This window comes from Typopeltis vanoorti, chromosome 7 (assembly GCF_054136105.1).
Source record: "Typopeltis vanoorti isolate ZY-2024b chromosome 7, IOZ_Tvanoo_1.0, whole genome shotgun sequence".
Classification (NCBI taxonomy): domain Eukaryota; kingdom Metazoa; phylum Arthropoda; class Arachnida; order Uropygi; family Thelyphonidae; genus Typopeltis; species Typopeltis vanoorti.
The window spans coordinates 25,683,101-25,697,655 of record NC_143555.1 but is presented as its reverse complement, the minus strand read 5'-3'; the positions used below and the strand labels follow the sequence as shown (position 1 = coordinate 25,697,655).

The window sequence follows — 14,555 nt, the reverse complement described above, 5'->3', positions numbered from 1 at the left end:
CTTTTAGCATTCATTGTAGGGGTAAATAAGAAGAGAAATAAATATCCACATGTACTTCAGGCAAAGGCGGACAGTTACTGGTGAGTGGTGAGCAGCCACCGTCAGATAAAAACGAAGCACTACAAGAGAGCGATACCTGGAGAGTGGTGACTCGAACTGGTTGCATATGTAGTGGGCTACATCTTGCGGCCGCAATAATTCGAATTTGGAGTGCAATAATTGGAATTTTGGTATCAAATTACAAACCGCGATAATCGAGGTATTCCTTTACTTATATGTGATATTTCCGATTAAGAATGTACATCAAGATTGTCTGCTTATGGGTACAATAAGATTATGTAAGTAAATAATTGAAATAAGCTTACTTAAGGTGTGTCTTAATCTGAATTGTGTTTATTTAATTATTGTAAAGCAAGAGTACTGTACAAGATAATGTAAATTAATATTGATTTAAGCTTACTCAGGGTATGTTTTATTTTCATTTTGTGTATGTTTGACTAGGCAGGATACTCTAGATTGTGATTTAACTTTAAGGGAAGAAATATAGAACTAAGTCTGAAACAGGAAGAATTGAAATTAACAAAGACTTGTAATGCAATTGTGTGTGTGTGTGTGTGTGTGTGTGTTAATGTGGATCAGATGTAAACATTCCTTTATGATTTCATTAAATGGTTTGTGAACAACACTTTGGACTGATTCTGTCAATGCACTATCCCAAAAATTTTGAACCTGCATAAAATTAAGTGATCAATAATCAAGCTATAACTAATTACAGTAAAACTTTGCTTAACGTGATTAATTTATCCATCAATTAATGCACGCTAAGTGAAGCGAATGCAATAAACAAAAGGAATAATGGTAATTCATCCATCATTTAGCCTAAATTTGGGGAAAAAAATGACCGTATAACTATATAGAGGATAAAATCATCAAAGTTAATAAAAATCAATTGCTTAAATTTTTACTTAACATCTAAACATTTCTTTGAACTACTTTTTTACAAAAAAAAATTAAATAAAGATGTTTGAAATTAATTACAAATTTGGTTTAATCCTCTATCCAAGTGCAAGCAAACAAAGTTTGCGCCTGAAATATTTTCAGGACTGGAGCAACTCATGGTAAAGGTGGTATAAGTTCTGATCACTTGCCTTAGTATTCCATAATGCAAAACACATATCCTTATGGGTATGTAAAATGCCATGCATTATGGAAAGGATCGCTACCCAGACCGGTTTCGACATTTATCGAGGTCTTGTCAGTGGCAGCTAGACCCAGTGGTGGTGATACTAAGGTGGAAGTAATGCAGAAGTCATATCACCATATACCAGTTGCCAAAAGGTGTCAACACCTTATTATTAAAATTCTCTGCATTAGAGATAATTGCTGGAAGCTTTTTCACTTGGCTTTGTTAACAATTACATATTTGGTTTAATCCTTTATCCAAGTGTAAGCAAACAAAGTTTGCGTCCAAAATATTTTCAGGACTTGGTGCAAAAAAGAAAAAAACTTCCATCAAAGATGTTTGAATAGTGCTTTTTTATCTTGTCATGCAATTTGCGATCGCTTTATCGAGATTTCTGCATACTTTGAAGCTTCATTCCATATCAAGATTAGCATCAAACAAAATTTTCTTAGCATGCTCAGTGCAATTGAAAATGAGCTCAAGTTCTTTTGCAGTTAGGTTCTTAATCATAACATTCTCTTCTTGTTTGCATTCTTATCTTCTTTTTCATATGCACGCTGTTCTTCTATTTGAAGGAAATCATTCTGGCTTAATTCTGAATGGAAATCAATCAGATTTCTCACATCTTCATTGTCCAGTTAGTTAAATCCAAGTTCTTTTCCAATTGTGTTGGCTGCTTCTTCATGTTAGCTCTTGGATTTTGTGCACAATAAACTAACATAAGCTTGAGTTTAATGTCACCTTCTGCATTTCCTCCTAATAAAAATGTAAGACAATCTTTAGATACTTTGTATCCTGGTTGAGATGTTTCAGTGTTAGCTAGGAAAGTTTTTGTTGGCATGCGCTTCCAAAAAAACCAGTTTCGTTGATGTTGAATATTTGATGATCATCATAATCATCCTCCTCTAAATTAGAGCAAAATGAAGGAAATGTGATTGTACAGGAGAACAGAGTTTGCACATGCGTTTACGAGGAGAGTTTTGAGTCAACTGCCGAGTGTCGCCTGCCACCGCTCGATGCAGATTGGCGACAAAAAATGTTGCATAATGTAAAAAAATCACGCTAAATGATTAATCACTTGCTTGAAGTGGGAAATAGGATCATTTCACTCAGTTGTGCTAACTGATTATCGCGCATATCAAATTTATGTTAAGCAAGATTTTCCTGTAAATGTAAAGATTAGCATGACCGGGAAATGCTAACAGTATCTGCTTTGCTTTTAATTTAAAAATCTTATAATCTTGCACTCAATACATTGTCTAATTGGTGCAGTCGAAAAACAAATAAATTTGTTAGGCTATAGAGCGTGAGTACAGAAGATTTAGTAGAAATAAATAAATGATGGCAGTCGACCATTTATGACATTTCACAAAGTTTTAAGTAAAGAACAAAAGACGAAGCAATGTTGGTAAAAGAAAACAAAATGGCATGGTTAACAGGATAAAGTTCAATAAAGATAGAGAGTAAAATTAATATTTGGTTGGGATAGTTTTGACATCACTATCAGTGTGTTGTGTAAAAGGTCTTGTGCCTTAAGTAATTACGGATACAGAAGGTAATTGTGATGCTATGGTAGATACTAATGTAATGGAAGATAGAGAATTCTTTAGAACTATAGACCCTCATCTTGTAATTCCGACATTTTCAGGAGAAGATCATGAAAATGTAGAGTCCTATTTTAATTTTGTGGAAAAACTTAGAGACAAGAAAATGGTCAGGTTTTCACTTGCTGATAATTCTTAGAAATAAATTAGTGGATAAGGCTAAGACATTCTTAAATACTTCGGCTATCTTGCGAGATACAATAGATTATGCTAAATTTAAAAGTACATTGCTGATAATTCTTAGAAATAAATTAGTGGATAAGGCTAAGACATTCTTAAATACTTCGGCTATCTTGCGAGATACAATAGATTATGCTAAATTTAAAAGTACATTAATAAAGAAATATTCTAAAGATGTAAGTCTGAATTTGTGGAAATTGCATAAATGCATTCATGGCAATTAAGAAACTGTTTCAGATTACTACAACAGATTATTAAGCGTAACCAATAAGTTAAATGTCTCAAAGGATGAATGGTCGCACCTAGAATGGTCTATATTTCATCAATTCAGAGTAAGTTTGAAGGATGATTTGAAAGAAGTGGCTTGCAAGAAAAAGGTTAAACTAGAGAAATGTTACCAACTCGTTATAGAAAGGAAAGAAAGACTTGGAGGCATCCATCACTTCTCAATTCTCAAACAAGTGCACGCTTTAGAACAATGCAGTGTTGTTGTAGGTAACATGAACTGTAAAGTTAAAAATGAGATTCAAAAAATTAAGTCAACCAAAATTGAAGGAAATAGTAAGAAATGTGTTGAAGATTTTGATACCGACAGAAATGTTGGTTTAGGTGTTAATTCTAAATCTAAATCATCAGATTTAATAGAGCTGGAATCGCTAAAGGATTACATTAAGAAAGAAGTGGAGAAACAACAAACACCGATACTGGAAGGGCAAGAGAGACTATTCAAAATGTTAGAGGAGCTCAAAGCAATTAACAACTTACAAGTATGGAAGTAATGAAAGAGTGAGTTCCCCCTAAATGCTACAACTGTAACAAAATAGGGCATATAGCTAGGTATTGTTATAGATGGAAAAGGTTAGATTATAAGGAACGAAAGAGAAAAAGGGTACTCAAATATTGTTAGTACATAATAACTTACTGAATAATCAAACTAGTCTACTTAGTAGCGCTGAAATAGCACATGAACAGTCATACAAGATCTGATTGAAAATGTGCCTTGTGAGATTCTGTTGGATACTGACACACGTCTCAGTAATGTCTTGGTCACTTTATGACAAAATTAAAACCCTAATTCTTGACAACATTGTTAATTTAAATAATCCAAGCATACTGACAGGCATCTCTGAGTCTGAGATTTGCACATCAAAGAAAAATAAATGTGTTACTCAGAATTCCATGCTTTCCTTTTTTGATGAAAATTCAATTCCAAATGTTCAGGTAATTCTTGGCCAGGATTTCTTAAGGAAATGCCATTTTTCCCTGTAAATTTTTAGTGGGCACAATTACTCATTGTGGGATAGAATATAACCCAAGCAAGTGCTCTGATCACACATTACAGGAGTCTAATGAATGCTCTAAGTTAGAACATAAAAAAAGTTCTTGAAAAGGAAATGATAAAGGAAAGAAGGAAGACTTGATAAAACTGAAAGATCTTGTAGATGATGCTGTAAAATTGGAAATTCAGTAGAAGACCTTCTTTGAGTCTGCATTCCAGTTATTTCCTGATGTCTTCTCTGAGAATCTCACAGAAATGCCCTGTACAAATCCAGTCAAGCACTAACTGAATCAAAGAATTTTCTCCATGCAAGGTTGAAGAAATAGTGAATAATTTAGAAGGAACAAAGTGAAGACTTTTGTTCTTCACTTTGCTGAAGTCAAAACCAGCTTAGCAAAACTGGTTTTGACTTCAGCACTGTCAGTTAAGACATTATTAAATTCTGTACTTTCAGACATAAGTGAAGGAATAAATTGTTTCCAGGACAAGTTAAGGATCTAATATCCCATAGAAAAACCTTACTGAAGGTTCTTTCTAGACTGGATGAAGAAATGTTATTCTTGAATTGTTCAAAATGTGAGTTCTTTCAAGAGGATATTATGCTCATAAGTCATAAAGATAGTAATACAGATGTTGCCGAAATTAATTCTCAGAAGGAGGTCATCAAAATAGATGAAGTAAATGAGACATCCTAGCAACAAAACTGGGGAAAGTCCATTATGAATATAACACAAACTAAGCTTAAGACTTATAAGCCAAGAATAATTGTTAATAGGATTAAAAAAACAAATCGCCTGAATTCTAATAATCCGGCAACTTGTAAAAGGGAAAAATATGTTAATCCTAAAGAGGGTAGTGGGTCTAATTCTAAGAATAGCGAAAGTCATACTCCTGAAGCTGTAAAGAGAGGAGGGGAAAAATTTTTCTTCTTTTATTGAGAAAGATTAAGCCTTTCTAAAATCTCTCATGACACGTATGTAACTTACTCTATTCGCTTTTACATGTTTTTCTAATGAGATTGCACTTAAAGAAATGTCAGATTTTGTCTGTAATAATTTTTGTACTTTTAATAACTTAACCATGAGCCTTTGTTAAAATAATGTGGTGCATGACGTCATTATGTAGCACCATTAACCCGATTCCATATATGGCAGTTTTAAAAGAAGGGAGAATTTTTTTTTTTTTTTTTTTTTTTTTTTTTTTTTTTTTTTTTTTTTTAATGTTGAGTCCATATATGAGATGTTGGTTGATCAACCTATAATACATTAGTACCGTGTATGGGTTGTCGATTGGGAATGAAGATACTTTCACATTTGATTTGAATGACTGTACGAGGGTGGTCTGAAAAGTTCTTGGCCTCGACCATAGTTGCCAACACTATCGGGATGTTTTTTTTTTTTTCCACTTCTCTAAATTGGTATCTGTCATTAGTATGCAGTATGCATGTGAAATTGCATATTCAGACAGCTGTACAAAACAAACTATCGAGTAGTTTGTTTTATACAGCTGTCTGAAGCAAAAAGTGTTGTCTGTATCTCTTGAAATGGATAAAATTGAGTATCGTGTGGATATAAAATTCTTTGTAAAAGAAGGTTTAACGCCAAAAGAAATTCATTTGAAGTTCATAAAAGTTTATGGGCACTCTTCTCCTTTGTTTTCGACAGTTAAAAAAATGAGCTGCCAAGTTTAAACATGGCTGTACCAGACTTGAAGATGATCCACGTGAAGGACGCCCAAAAAGTAACAACACCAGAAATCATTAATCAAGTGCACAATATAGTATCGGATGACCGGTGAGTCAAAGTGCGTGAAATTGCTGAGGCTATAGGCATTTCAAAAGAATTTTGTATGAAGAATTGCAAATGAAAACGCTTTGCACAAGATGGGTGCCATGCTTGCTCACAGCAGATCAAAAACGCACTTCCATGAAAATCTCTGAATAGTGCTTGGAGCATTTTGACAAGAATAAAACTGATTTTGTGCATCGATTTATTACTATGAATGAGACTTGGATTCACTATTACACACCAGAATCCAAACAGCAGTCAAAATAGTGGACAGAAGCCGGTTGTCAGCACCAAAGAAGACCGGTTGTTCAGCACTAAAGGAAAGGTCATGGCATCGGTGTTTCGGGATGCTAAAGGCATTTTGTTTATTAATTATGTTGAAAAGGGTAAAACAATAACTGGGGAATATTATTCTGATCTTGTAGCCACACTAGACAAAAAAATTCGTGAGGAAATATCTGGTTTGCAGAAGAAAAAAATTATCTTTCATCAGGACGATGCACCTGCCCACAAAGGTGTTTTGGCAATGGGAAAATTAAGGGATCTACACTGTGAATTGTTGGAAATTGATTGTTTTACACCCTATTCCCCCTGACTTGGCTCCCTCCGACTTCTATCTCTTCCCAAAACTATTCTCTTCTTTGCTGGGCAGTTTTTCTTCGAATCAAGAGGTGATTGCAGCTTTAGAAGGGTATTTTGCAGATCTTACTGAGAACCACTACGGAGACGTGATAATGGCACTGGAACATCGCTGGAATAAATAGATAAACGGTCAACTATGTCTCTGCCTGGTGTTTTATTTTCAGCCTGGTGAAATATTTTCAGACTGTAATATCAAGTTCCTTGTAACGGTAATCTGTCCTACTTTGGATAAACAGGACACTCTATAGAAAAAAGAATTCAAGAACAACAAATCCGATAAGTATGGATTGGCTCAGCACGGGATAGAGACAAGCCACAACATCCTCTGGTCCAAGACTCGCCTTCTACACAGATGTCACTATAAATTTGAACGCCTATTTAAAGAAAGTGCTGAGGCCTTGCTTCAATGCCCTAACTTGAATTGAAATGACTGTATTTCCTTATTAAAAATATGGGAAAATTTAATAAGGATAGCACATTAATTTTTTTTTTTAATTGAGATGTAATTCCTACATTAGTCTAATGTTATTTATAAATTAAGATTATTAGATGAAATTTTGAATTAATACCTATAATTGAATCATCACTCTGAAATTTTTCCTCTCTTTAATACTTAGCAATGTAACATCACTCGGTTCGTTCTACTTTTGAATGATCAATTGTTGGTATTCCACCTTGTTAAAAACTGTTCCTATGTAGCCACTGAAGATAGTCTGTTATTTTCAGACTGAAACATTTGGGTGCTTAAGGGTCAAAGCTATATAACTGAGAGGAGACCTCCACATAGCCTTTAAAGGAATGCGGAGAACCGACCAGGGCTTCTGACCTGATGTCCAATCCTCACCTTCTCGTGGTGCACCCTGTTGGGTATCTACTTTGATACTGAACGAACGAGCATGGGCTGGCAGTTTGGGATTTAGCCGACCAAATTGTATTCTTATTGGTTAAACCAAAATAAAAAATAATGGTACAACATGACAAAATTTCATGCCAGCTGGGGCGTCGCCCGGTTAAACAAGGCCCCCGTTGTTTTCGCCAGGGAACCAGGGCGAACAGCGAAAAGTCGGCTACTGGAACAAATCTGAAAACACACCCCAACTTTACATCACCAGAGTTAAAGATTGGTACTATCAACGTACGAAGCCTGAATGGCAAAGAAATGGAGCTAGCTGAGGAATTAGATAAGTACCAGATCTACATAATAGGGGTGACTGAAACAAAAAATACAAAAACTGGTGAGATCTTTCTGAGCAATATATACAGAATGTTATATTCAGACAATAACAATCAAGGAAAAGAAGGAGTAGCCATAGTATTCAACACAAAATACGAAGCTAATCTTCTTGAATGGCAGTCAGTCTCAAGTAGAGTAATGTGGGCAAATATGAGAATGGGGAACTGGACAATGAGACTTATTTGTGCCTATGGTCCCACAGAAGGTTATACTAAGGTAGAAGTAGAGGAATTTTTTGACGCTCTAGAAAAAGCAACTGACACAATGAAAAAGGAAAAGTTGGTCCTTGTTGGGGATCTAAATAGCAGAGTAGGAAATGATTGCGAGACATACAAAAATATTTTGGGAAAATTTGGAGAAAAGAGCAAAGCTAATAATAATGGCAAATATCTGTTGGATTTCTGCTCAGGACATGGACTGGTTATTACTAACACCATGTTCCAACATAAAAATGTGCACAAATTCACATGGAGAGAAGAGGCAAGGAATAAGAAAAGTCTCATTGACTATGTTATTGTTGATAGTGATGTCTTCTCCCTGGTGCAGGACACCAGAGTGTACAGAGGATTTGAAATTGGAAGTGATCACTATTTAGTCTTGAGCAGGATAAAATTGAATTTCATATTGAAAAGAATAACATGTAAGAAAGTTTTAAAGCGAATAAAAGTTGAGCAGCTCTCAGATGTGAACTGTAGACTAAAACACAGAAAGATTATTGAAAAGAAAATGAAAGAGTTTGAGAACAGGAATCAAACCTTGGAGATTCAGTGGCAAACTCTGAAGAAAACATTGATTGATTCTGCCAGAGAGGCATGTGGTGAGGTTGTGTGCAAGGATAAAAAAATCAGAACTCCCTGGTGGACACAGGAAGTTAAAGAGGCAGTGAAGGAAAAGAAGAAAGCATATCAAAAGTTCCTGGCAAATAAGTCAGCTTTTACTCTTACAGAATACAGAGACAAATGCAAGAAAGCTAAACAGTGTGTAAAACTAGCTAAAGAAAAGTCATGGGAGGACTTTGGCAAGATTATAGAAAATAAATATCAAGGTGGCGGCAAAATATTCTGGAGGTTGTTGAAGAAGCTTAAGAATGGAGGAAAGAGTGCTGTAAAAGGAGTTAGAGATGATAAAGGTGACATGAAAACAGGAGAAAAAGATATCCTTGAAGTATGGAGTAATTACTTTGAAAAACTGCTAAATGAAACAAGCAGTGATGACAGCAAGGTGATAAAAAAACACTGACCAGGCATGCAGTCAGGAATACATATCCATACTTGTAGTAGAAAAAGCCATCAAAGGCTTGAAATGTGGAAAGGCAGCAGGAGGAGATGATATTCGACCAGAAATGCTGAAGTATGGTGGTATAAAAGTCTTACGGTGGCTGCACTGCATAGTTCAGAAAGCCTGGACAGAGGGACGAAATCCCGATGATTGGAGTAGAGCTCTCATAGTACCCATATATGAAAAGGGAAATAAAACTGAATGTGAGAATTACAGAGGTATTTCCCTACTGAGTGTTCCTGGCAAGATCTATGCCAGTATACTTGAGAAACGGTTGAGAAGAATTGTGGAAGAAAAGCTTGGTGAAGAACAAGCTGGATTCAGGCCAAATAGAGGCTGTCAGTATCAGATCTTCACTTTACGACAAATAGTCGAGAAAGCATGGGAATATAAGAAAGATCTGTATTTAAGTTTTGTCGATTTGGAAAAGGCATATGACAAGGTGCCAAGAGAGAAGCTATTCAATATGCTGCAGTTATATGGTGTCAATGGGGCATTATATCAAGCAATACTTAGTCTTTATTTGAGTTGTAAGTCAGCAGTTAGAATTGAAGGAAGTACAGGAAGATGGTTTAATGTTAAATCTGGTGTGAAACAAGGATGTACATTATCCCCTCTATTATTCATTATCTATATGGATCACATTATGAAGGAAAGTGGTATTAAACCTGATATCAAAATTGGAGATGTTAATGTCAGCTCTTTGCTTTATGCGGATGATGTTATACTTCTAAATAAATCCGCTACAAGTCTGCAAGATTCTCTGACTAAATTGAATAGCTGTTATAATAGATATGGTATGAAGGTCAGCAATAAAAAGACAAAGACAATGAAAATAGGCAGAATCATTGAAAATGTCAACTGTGTTGTGAATGGAGAACCTGTGGAACAAGTAAAACATTTCAGCTACTTAGGCACAATTTTTACTGAAGATGGTAAATTAAATTTAGAAATAGACAACAGAATCAGCAAAGCTGGTATGGTGGGACGTCAATTGAATAAATTCATATGGAATAAGAGAGAAATTAGTCAGAACACTAAATTAGCTGTATACAAGACAGTATTCAAACCAGTTTTAACTTATGGATCTGAGAGCTGGGTCAGAAGTAAAACACTTGACCAAAGACTAGAGACCGCAGATATGAGAGTCCTGAGAAAGATTAGAGGCATGAACAGATGCCATCAATGGCAATATCATATTAAAAATGAGGATATTAGGAAAGAACTTGACATTGTCAGCATCCAGGAATGTGTTAGCAGAGCTAATCTCAGGTGGTATGGTCACTTAAATAGAATGTGAGAGGAAAGATTAGCAAAACAAGTGTTCTCTGCCAGGTTGGCAGGAAAACGACCCAGAGGAAGACCAAGATATATGTGGATTGATACGGTACAAAGTGCCTTAGACGATAGAAATATAAGATCTGGTAATGTTGGAGTCTTGACAAGTAGCAGACTGATTTGGAGGAAAATTGTAGATAGGAAGTTAGTAATGATGTAATTTTTTCATGTAGTACTGTCATATCCTGTACACCCCTTGAGGGTACATAGCAGGAATTTGATGATGATGATGATTCGCAAATATTAAAATAATCATGTGTTTACGTGTGTATAATTCTTATATATATAATGACAGCTGATGCAGCAAAACAGCACCTATAAAAATTCTTACTGAAATGGACAAGAGTCAGAAGTAGCATGTTTGAGAGAAGGTGGAGTGAGTGTGAGAGAAGAATTCAATTAAGCATCCACATATTACTAAGAAGGTTCCCAGCAATCTGTAAGAATTATTCCAAGAAGAGAAATTTGATCTAACCTGGAGATGTGAGCACCATCAAAGGAATTGAGGAAGGAAGTGAAATCCCAGTTTGCAAGAAGTGTGTTTTGAAGCAGATAAGTACAAAAAGCAATCCTTGCCACACTTGCTGGAGAATGGCAAGGAGATTCATGTTTTACAGCATTTGTTATTGAAGTTTTTGAAGCTCGGATCATTTGAATACTGCACAGCTTTTCAAATGAAGAAGAAGAGGAACAGAGTACATTGTTGTCTGAAAAACCTTGGATATGATGTGAAATCACTAAGAAGCAAGTAATTTGCAGGAGAAAGAGCATGGATACTCTAGCATTAGTGGTGCTGGACTTGATTATATACCTCAGAAACGCAAGAGCTATCATCTGAGTCTCTCCAAACTCTGACTGAATTTTTCTGATACCTTTCTCGCGAAAGACCAGCAGAGGCATTCCATGAGTTGCACTTCATATTTGTCTTCTTTGTTGAAACAGAATTGGGAAGAAAATTATGATATTAAGAATTAGCTTTGAGTAATACAGGGTGTCCATATTGGACCTCCCTAGTTTCAACATGTTGCAAATTGTGCTGAAATTGTACAAACTGTATGAAGGAACACTCACGAAATTTTGTAAACACAATCAGTACACTTCCATGTGTGCTCCTTGAGTTGCACGCAACTCAATAGTCTATCTCCGACCAGGTTCGCTAATGCATGTCAAGTGTGATGGAGGACACAGCAGCAGAAATGCAATGCTTCAAGTTCTCTAGGCTGTCCACATTAGTTGCATAGACTGTGTCCTTCATCCCCCCCCCCCCCCCCCCACACACACAAGAAAAAATCAAATGGGATAAAATCTGGCAATCGTGGTGGCCAGGTAATCGGCCCTCCACGTCTGATCCACTGCTGAGGGAATGGTGCAACTCTTGACCCTTGTCAAGAGTTGTGCCAACCTCCAAATGCCAGTCTGGCAGAGCAATATCCTGTTGAAAGAGGATGTGTGGTTGCAAGTCTTTGACTTGTGGAAAGACGAAATTTTCCAGCATGCCGAGGTAAATCATTCCATCAATATTGCTTTCCATGAAAGAAAAAAAAAAAAAAAAATGGGCCAATGATTGCATTTCACCACACCAGATGTTTACCTTGGAACATGCATGTGTTCCATGACACAGTGAGTTTCACTCCCTCATATCCTGATGTTGTGCCTGTTCACTTTTCCACTGATATGAAAAGTAGCTTCGCCAGAAAAGCAAATCTGGATTCTCATTGACACGTTCCAGAATTTTAGCTGCAAACATTACCCGTTGTGGCTTATCATTTCGCTTGATATCTTGCAACACCTATACTTAGTGCACATGTAGATGCAATTTATGATGGATGACCTTGTGAACAGTAGAGTGGGATATTTGCAGTTCACATGATGCTCTCTCTTAATGGATTTTGTTGGGCTTCATGCAGATGTCTCATGAATCTTCTCTTCCGTTATTAGCTACTTCCTTCCTCCATGTTGTTAGGAAATTTTCTTTCCATTTTACTCTTGGGGTTGGGTACTGCCATTTTGTACACCTGGTGGAACTTACGCTGTACTGCTTTGATTGATTTCAGCTCAGCTAAACCACCACACATCTTGCACTTCCTCCATTCCTGATGCTGAGTTTAAAACTACAACAGTCCTGTCCAGCAGCACAGGACAAATCCTGGGTGAAGCTTGTAGAATCTCTGGAACGAATTGAACAACCCAAACTTTACATATTTCTGCATTTTGATCATTTTACCATTCTTTGAAACTAGGGAGGTCTGATGTGGACACCCTGTATTATGATAGCACCATCTGAACTGCAGGCCAGAAGCAAAGTTAATTCTACCATCTCAGCCATGTTATGATACGATTTTATTTTGTTTTATTTATTTATGTATGTATTTTTGCTGCTTTAGCATATCCGTTAGGAAAGTGAGCAGTTGTTCACAGGTGGACATCTAAATGAAATTTCTTTCTCGCACTCCAGCAAGGATTATTGCATGGTCCAAAGCAAGTCTGTTGACTCTGAAAGTGGATATATCAATTATGTCACAAAAAGGAGAAAGAAAAAATCATAGGCTCCCAACATGTATCTATGTTGACAAAGGATATAAGACTGAGATGGCTTAGTCAGAGCCGCCAGTGAGAGAACTGATAATGGTATCACAAAAAGACAGCTAGTTATAAAATGGTCTGAGTATTGGGAGAATGGTGAAATGTTTTCAGTATTCTGTCAGAGAAACAAATTGTGGTAATTTATGAGCACCAACCAAACCTCTGCATTTTTTACAGCATGATAAACATAACTAGAAGAGAAAATCCAGCCTAATGTTTTGGGAAGGATTTTCAATTTTCCAACTTTGAGGCCAACTTCTGTGGCATCATTCTTCAAGCTTTCTACAATTCAAAGTAATCAAAGAAGACGGAGTGATTAACAAAACTTGGATGGTGACAAAGATAACAAATACAACAAATTGGAAGTCGAATAAGGAAATTATGTGCCATTGCAGGTCAAAATGATGAAATCTCAAATCTCTCCTTTCCAACAAGGAGCATCAGATCTGATGAATATAGGAATGAAGTATTTGGTGTAAGGTTGAAAAATAGAATAGCTTACATACAAATGGCAGTCTATAGTGATGACTGATGCTACAGTCATCACTATAGCAATTACCATTAGAACAAGATCAGTTGTTATAACAGGATACTATAAATATAAAGTCCCTATTGGGACAATGCTGTGGTAAAGAACATTCACTCTGTGGATCCACAGAGTGTATCCACAGTAGGATTATGTTACAGATTGCGAATGTGTTGGGCAATGATCCTGATATTTTTATGCGGTATGTTGGCAAGTTAAAAAGAGAGTCTTTTTTTTTTTTTTTTTTTTTTTTGCAGTATTTTAATGATAGGAATAGTAATTTGAAGAAGATAATATATTTGAAACACACACAGTGAATTTCTACAATTTTGTGAGTTACTATCACTTCTTTCTAAGGATGATCATGAGGCAATTAATTTAAAAGTGGATAGGCAAAGGCAGGTTACTTTCAAGAGGGGATATATTATTATTCATAATAAAGTAATAATAAATAAATAAGCTAAATGCATTTTATTTCTTTATAGGAAGGAGGCAAGGCTAATTTAGCCCTGTTTAACTTTGGAGATTGGGAAGGCAGTTCCATTTCCACTGATTGCCAATCAGAAATAGCTGGTCCAAGATTATAAGTAATTTTTAGTGGCATCCAGTGAAGCGATTGCTAACAAATGCTGTCTTTCATATTCCATAACCCTAACAGAATATTTTTAATGTCTGAAATAGTGTGGATTCTACAGTCCATTTTCTTGAGATTATGGGATGAACAAGCCGGGTTTCTGGGAGATAAAAACCTACTTGCCTCTGCCAAGATCAACTAATTTGGGATCTGATCAGAGAAAGGCTTATAAAAAGTTCCTCTAGTTGGTGACTAGAATCAAACTCCTCAGGTTGCCTCGCGTCGAGGAGTGCAAACGCCTCTTCAACTGAGCTACACAGCTCCTCATTTATAATCATTATTATTAT

At 36.0% G+C, this 14,555-nt stretch overlaps 1 protein-coding gene across 1 annotated transcript in view; it reads left to right on the top strand.

Moving 5' to 3' along the window:
- ash1 (histone-lysine N-methyltransferase ash1) overlaps positions 1 to 14,555 on the top strand; it is a 585,771-nt gene that overhangs the window by 483,851 nt on the left and 87,365 nt on the right. The window lies entirely within an intron of this gene.